We start from the raw sequence: 7,627 nt of genomic DNA, 5'->3' as shown, positions 1-7,627 counted from the left end.
AAAACTGAAGCATAGCTGTAGAATTGTCCAATTCACAATCTCTGCTCTAACTTTGTCTTCAGTTCCCTGGCTTTTTTAACTGTATTTCTCACACACACCTCCTTGTAAATATTCTTTCTCAGATCTTCTTTGTCTCTGTCCACACGGTTTCTGAATATTAAATTCCTTCTTATCTGTACTGCTTCAGGGTCAAGGGTCACCAGGTCACGTGGAGCAATACTACTTATTATTCAAGAAAATTCCTTTACAATCGATGCATACTTTTAAAAGTCCTTTCCAAACATTCATAAAACAGTTATAGATTTCTCTCTCATTTTAAGGAAATTATAAATTTTCCTTGGGGTACTGCTTTCAGGTCAAAGGTTTAAAAGTATGCAGTGCAAAGGGGAAAAGATAACTGTAGAAATTTGATAAAAGCCCGTTGGTGGACTGACCATAATGGAAATTGGGAGATTTCCTGAGTATATTCAGCGCACCAGTTTTAGATGTGAATCAAAAAGCGCATCCCATGCCTTTTAGGTAGGATAACCAAACATCCTGGTTTACCGGGACAGTCCCGGTTTTTCATTAAATGTCTGGTGTCCTGACCGTTTTCTCAATTTGTTTCAAATATCCCTGCTTTCAGTTTTCTCATTTATTCTGCAGGAGCAGAACAACTTTAAATTGAATTTAGTTACTGCATGCGTCCTAGACCTGTCACGTTTCCCTGCAGTCGGAGAAATGTGCTGCTTTTCCCCGCAAAGTGGCATTACATTTCCAGATAACACGTGGAAAGCACTTCCGGGTTAGGTGGAAAGAAAACGCGCATCAGGAAAAATGTTTTTCCAAGTTATTTACATCCGCAGAGCATAGCTTCCTCAGGACTTGGCGGGGAATAGACTTTGAAAAGAAGAATAGGTACCAATTTATGGCCACTTTGCTTGTTTATGGTCATACAATGATAAAACTGGAGAAGTTGCTGCACCTGAGGAGCTGCAAAGGGAAAACTGTTTGTGTTGCGAGGGCGCATTACCTCAGGGAGTCCTGGTTTCCACTTTTAAAAATCTGGTCACTCTACTTTTAGGGAGAGCTGGTCTGCCCCTATGTGGATCCCGGAATAAAATAAACAGAAGGAAGCTTATTCCGTGAAGACATAGAGAAAACGTAAAACAAAAGGTTAGTGGTAATGGCAAGTGATACGGATTGCATAGGCAGCACAGTAGTCGTGGTATCGCTGTGTGATTATGACCATAATAGAATTAATTTTGATGTAATCTGGGATAAATCAGTACCACAAAGTCAATATTCAGGATTGTAACTTGAAAAGGGCCAACTTTGTGATTGAGGGAGGTCACTTCAGTTCTTCGGTTGAGGTTAAATTGAAACAGTCTAAGAACATTCTGCTCAGCATGGAGTATGAGTATATACCAAGGACAAGTATGATCAGGTTAAAGAAACACAGCCTTCAATGGATTAATTAAACAATACAAAGTGAATTCAAAGTCCTGAATCTTTGGGTTTAGGCGAATGACTCAGCTGATGTGCCTTAGGACTCTGTGGAAGTCTCAGAATGCATACATGCACAGTACTTGCGTGGGAAGTTTAAACTTCTGACGGCTGGTTTTACCCCACCTGCATTGCTGCATGATTCCCTATGACAGTGGGGTCAGATGGCTAGAACCATTAAGACTTGGGCTGCTTGCCCTATGCTTACCCTGGTTTTTACACAGATTTACTTAGAGCTTTTCCTAGCAGGTTAAAAGTCTGCTGAGGAGCACAGCTCACAGTAAATCAGCTGGAGGGTCAAAGCCTCAGCACAATGGCGTGCCTGACAATGTGCACCCCCTTCTGATCATTTTGACCACCCCATTCTGCCAATGTTGACCACACCCACTTCCCAGCCACGCTGACCACCCTGCTTCCCAGCAACGTTGACCACCCTGCTTCCCGGCAATGTTGACCACCCTGCTTCCCGGCAATGTTGACCACCCCGCTTCCCGGCAATGTTGACCATCCCCGCTTCCCGACAACGTTGACCATCCCCGCTTCCCGTCAACGTTCACCACCCCGCTTCCCGGCAATGTTTACCAACCCGCTTCCCGACAACGTTGACCATCCCCGCTTCCCGGCAATTATCACCACCCCAGTTTCCCGCCAATGTTCACCACCCCCGTTTTCCACCGATATGCATTGCGTCTGCTTCCCGGCAATGCTTTCCCCCCTGGCCGCTGCTTCCCGGCAACGTTCGCCCCCGTCGCGTCCCGGCAACGTTCGCCCCCGTCGCGTCCCGGCAACGTTCGCCCCCGTCGCGTCCCGGCAACGTTCGCCCCCGTCGCGTCCCGGCAACGTTCGCCCCCGTCGCGTCCCGGCAACGTTCGTCCCCGTCGCGTCCCGGCAACGTTCGCCCCCGTCGCGTCCCGGCCACGTTCGCCCCCGTCGCGTCCCGGCGACGTTCGCCCCCGTCGCGTCCCGGCGACGTTCGCCCCCGTCGCGTCCCGGCGACGTTCGCCCCCGTCGCGTCCCGGCGACGTTCGCCCCCGTCGCGTCCCGGCAACGTTTGCCATCCCCGCGTCCCGGCAACGTTCGCCATCCCCGCCTCCCGGCAACGTTCACCGCCCCCGCCTCCCGGCAACGTTCACCGCCCCCGCCTCCCGGCAACGTTCACCGCCCCCGCCTCCCGGCAACGTTCACCGCCCCCGCCTCCCGGCAACGTTCACCGCCCCCGCCTCCCGGCAACGTTCACCGCCCCCGCCTCCCGGCAACGTTCACCGCCCCCGCCTCCCGGCAACGTTCACCGCCCCCGCCTCCCGGCAACGTTCACCGCCCCCGCCTCCCGGCAACGTTCAACTCCACCCCCCCCACCCCATTTCCTGACAATTTCTCCCCACTCCAGCACCCCCTCTCCTGACTCACCTTCCAGAATCCTTGGCTCCTATCCAGCCAATGTCGAGTGTGAGAGGGAGGGATGAATAAGCATTGTTCAGGACGAATGGATGGGAAGGTCAGCTGGGAGAAGGAGGGGAGGGAAATGGTGAGCATTGTTTGATGTGAGCGCAAGGTGGGTGAGCATTATTGGGGGTTAGAGGGGGTGAGCACATGCTGTCGGTGGTAAAGGAGGGGGATTAGTGTTGTTGGGGGGTTGAGAGTGAGTGAACACATGCTGTTGGGGATGAGGGAGGGAGATGATCATTTTTGGGGGAGTGAGAAGGGGTGAACACTGTCGGGGGTGAGGGAGGGAGGAAGGTGAGATTATTGGGATTGGGGGGTTGAACACTGTCAGGCTGAGGGAGGAGGTTGCGCATTGTTGAGAGGGGAGAGGATGTTGTGTTTGTTGAGGGTTGACATTTCCATTTAAGTCAAGTCAAATGCAAGTCAATAAACTGAAGATAGACCTTAAAGGGCATGTCTGAGGTGAGTTACTCGCCACAGAATTCCTAGCCTCTAACCTGCTCCTGCAGGCAGTCCAGTTTAGTTTCTAGGCAATGGTAACCCCCAGGCTATTTGTGGGGTATTCAGCGATGGTAATGCCATTGAATGACAAAGGGCGATGGTGGGATTCCCTCTTGTTGGAGGTGGTCATTGCTTGGCACTTATGTGGTGTGAATGTTACTTGCCACTTGTCAGCCCAAGCCTGGATATTGTCCAGGTCTTGCTGCATATGGATATGGACTGCTTCACTACCTGAGGAGTCATTGTGCAATCATTAGTGAATATCCCAAAACTGTCCTTAGGTTGGAGGGAAGGACATTGATGAAGCAACTGAAGATGGTTGGGCCTAGGACACTACCCTGAGGAACTCCTGCAGTGCTGTCCTGGAACTGAGATGACTGATCTCAAACAGCCACAACCGTCTTCCTTTGTGCTGGGTAATACTCCGACCAGTGGAGAGTTTTCCCTGATTCCCATTGACTTGAATTTTACTCGGACTCCTAGATACCACACCTGGTCAAATGCTGCCTTGATGTCAAGGGTAATCGCTCTCCACTCGCTTCTTGAGTTCAGCTCTTTTGCCTTTGTTTGGATCAAGGCTGTAATGAGGTCAGGAGTCAAGCCATGACAGAACTTGAACTGAGCATCAGTGAGCAGGTTATTGCTAAGCAAGTGTTGCTTGATAGCACTGTCGGTAACCCCTTCCATCACTTTGCTCATGATTGAGAGTAGACTAGGTGTGGTAGTTGACTGGTTACTTTCAGCTACAACACTGGCATCTACTCAGCAATTTTCCACATTGCTGAGTAGATGCCAGTGTTGTAGCTGAAAGTAACAGCCTACCTAGAAGCTCGAATAGTTCTGGAGTACAAGTCTTCAGTAATACTGCCTGGATGTTGTAAGGGCCCACAGCCTTCGGAGTATCTAGTGCTTTCTGCTATTTCTTGACATCACGTAGAGTGAATCAAATTGGCTGAAGACTGGCATCTGTGATTCTGGGGACCTCAGGAGGAGGCTGAGATGAACCATCCACTCTGCACTTCTGGCTGCAAATGGTTGCAAATGACTTTTTTGCTGATGTGCTGGGCTCTCCCATCATTAGGGGTGGGAATATTTGTGAAACCTTCTCCTCCATTTAATTATCCACCACCATTCATGACAGGATGTGACAGGACTGCAGAGCTTTATCCAGATCCATTGGTTTTGGGATCACTTAATTCTGTCTACTGCATACTGCTTCTGGTGTTTAGCATGCCCATAGTCCTGTGTTGTCTCTTCTGCAGGTTGGCACCTCATTTTTAGGTATGCCTGATGTTGCACCTCCCCATTGAACCATGGTTGACCCCAAGGCTTGACGATAATGGTAGAGTGTGGGATATGCTGGGCTATCAGGCTATAGTTTGTGGTTGAATACAATTCTGCTTTTGGAGACCCACAGCAGCTCATGGATACCCAGTTTTCAGCTGCTAAATCTTCTGAATCTATCCTATTTATCACAGTGGTAGTGCCACACAACATGACGGATGGTATCCTCAGTGTCACTTCGTCTTCACAAGTACTGTGCAGTGGTCACTCCTATCAATGCTGTCATGGACAGATGCATCTGCGACAGGTAGATTTGTGAGGGCAAGGTAAAGTAGTTTTTTCCCTCTTGTTGATTTCCTCACCACCTGCTGCAGGGCCAGTCTAGCAGATATGTCTTTCAGGGCTCAGTCAGTAATCATGCTGCCGGGTCTCTTTTGGTGATGGACATTGAAATCCCCCACCCAAAATACATTCTGTGCCCTTGTCGTCCTCCATGTTTATTCCAAGTGATGTTCAACATTGAGGAGGATTGATTCATCAGTTGAGGGTAGGCTGTAGGCTTTAATCTGCATGGTAGGAAATTGTCTATGTTTGACTTGATTCCATGAGACTTCATTGGACCCAGATTCCATGTAGAGCACTCCCAGGGCAACTCCCTCCCAACTGTATACCACTGTGCTGCCACCTTTGGTGGTCTGTCCTGGCGGGAAACGACATTTCTAGGTATGGTGATGGAGGAGTGTGGGACATTTGCTGTAAAGCGTGATTTGGTGAGAATGTATATGTCAGGTTGTTGCTTTAATAGTCTTAGGTACAGCTCTCCAAATTTTAGTACAAGCCCCCAGATGTTAGTAAAGAGGACTTTGCAGGATCGACTAGGTAGTGTGTGACTTGGTTGTCTCTGGTGTCTAGGTCGATGTCTGCTTTTATTCCTTTTTGACTTTTCCCTAGCGGTTTGCTACAACTGAGTCTCACTTCAGAGGGTAGTTAAGAGTCAATCACATTACCATGGGTCTGGAGTCATATGTAAGCCAGTCCGGCTGAGAATGGTAGATCTCCTTCCCTGAAGGACATCAGTGAACCAGTTAGGTTTTTATGGCAATCTAATAGTTTTGTGGTCACCATTATTGGATGGTGATTAGCTTTTTTTTTTATTCAAGAGTTGTCATTTAATTGAATTTAAATTTCAGCAGCTGCTGTCCCCAGAACATTAGCCCAGGTCTCTGTTAGGTAATATTCAGTAGAAGATACTAATAGCATTCCAAAAATACCAAATAATCAAGGGGAAAAAGTGGGGGAAGGAAATAAATACAATAACTATCACTAGAGAAAAAGTACTAGGGAAACTAATGAGACTAAAGGCCGATAAGTCCCCTGAACCTGATGGGCTGCATCTTAGGATATTAAAGGAAGTAGCTACAGAAAGAGTGTGTGCATTGGTAGTAATCTTCCAAGAATCCTTAGATTCTGGAAAAGTCCCAGATGATTGAGAATGGCCAATGTTAACACCCTTATTCAAAAAGGGAGGGAGACAAAAAAAACAGGTAACTATAGGCCAGTTAACTTAACATCTGTCATTGGGAAAATGTTGGAGTCTATTATAAAGGATGTAATAGCAGAGCATTTAGAAATATGTAATCTAATCAAGCAGAGTCAGCATGGCTTCATGAAGGGGAAATCATGTCTAACAAATTTATTAGAATTCTTTGAGGAGGTAACAAGCAGGATTGATAAAGATAAATGTAATATATTTAGATTTCCAAAAGGCGTTTGATAAGGTACCGCACATAAGGCTACTTAATAAGATGAGAGCCCATGGTGTTGGGAGTGGTATATTAGCATGGATAGAGGACTAGCTAACTAATAGAAGACAGAGAATTGGAATAAGGGGGGCATTTTCGGGATGGAAACCTGTAACTAGTGGAGTGCCGCAGGGATCAGTGCTGGGGCCTCAATTATTTACAATATATATTGATGAATTAGATGAGGAAAACGAATATATTATCGCCAAGTTTGCGGATGACACAAAAATTGGTGGGAAGACAAGTGGTGAGGATGACACAAGGAGTCTACAGAGGGATATAGACAGGTTAAGTGAGTTGGTAAAAACTTGGCAGATGGAATATAATGTGGGAAAATGTGAGGTTATGCACTTTGGTAGGAAGAATAGAAGAGCTGAATATTATTTAAATGGAGAGATACTGCGGAAGGCTGCAGCACAGAGGGATTTTGGAGTCCTTGTGCATGAAGCCCAAAAAGCTAACATACAAATTCAACAGGTAATACGGAAGGCAAATGGAATGCTGGCCTTTATTTCAAAGGGAATGGAGTATAAAAATAGGGAAGTCTTACTCAAACTATACAAGGCACTAGTTAGACCACACCTAGAATACTGTGAACAATTTTGGTCCCCTTATCTAAGGAAAGATATACTGGCATTGGAGCCAGTCCAGAGAAGGTTCACTAGGTTGATCCCGGGTATGGAGAGATTTTCTTATGAGGCGAGGTTGAGTAGGTTGGGCCTGTACTCATTGGAATTTAGAAGAATGAAAGGCGACTTTTATTGAAACATATAAGATTCTTTAGGGGGTTGACGGGGTAGATGCTGAGAGGTTGTTTCCCCTTGTGGGAGAGTCTAGGACCAGAGGGCATAATCTCAGAGTAAGGGGATATCCATTTAAAACAGAGATGAGGAGGAATTTCTTCTCAGAGGTAGTCAATCTGTGGGATTCTTTACTGCAGAGGGCTGTAGAGATTGGGTGGTTAAGTATATTTGAGGCTGAGATAGACAGATTTTTAATCAGTAAGGGAATCAATGGTTATGGGGAAAAGGCAGGAAAGTAGAGTTGAGAATTATCAGATCAGCCATGATCTCATTGAATGGCAGAGCAGACCCGATGGGCCAAATGGCCTA

This window comes from Cetorhinus maximus, chromosome 11 (genome assembly GCF_964194155.1).
Source record: "Cetorhinus maximus chromosome 11, sCetMax3.hap1.1, whole genome shotgun sequence".
Lineage (NCBI taxonomy): Eukaryota > Metazoa > Chordata > Chondrichthyes > Lamniformes > Cetorhinidae > Cetorhinus > Cetorhinus maximus.
This window is presented reverse-complemented; position numbering follows the sequence as displayed.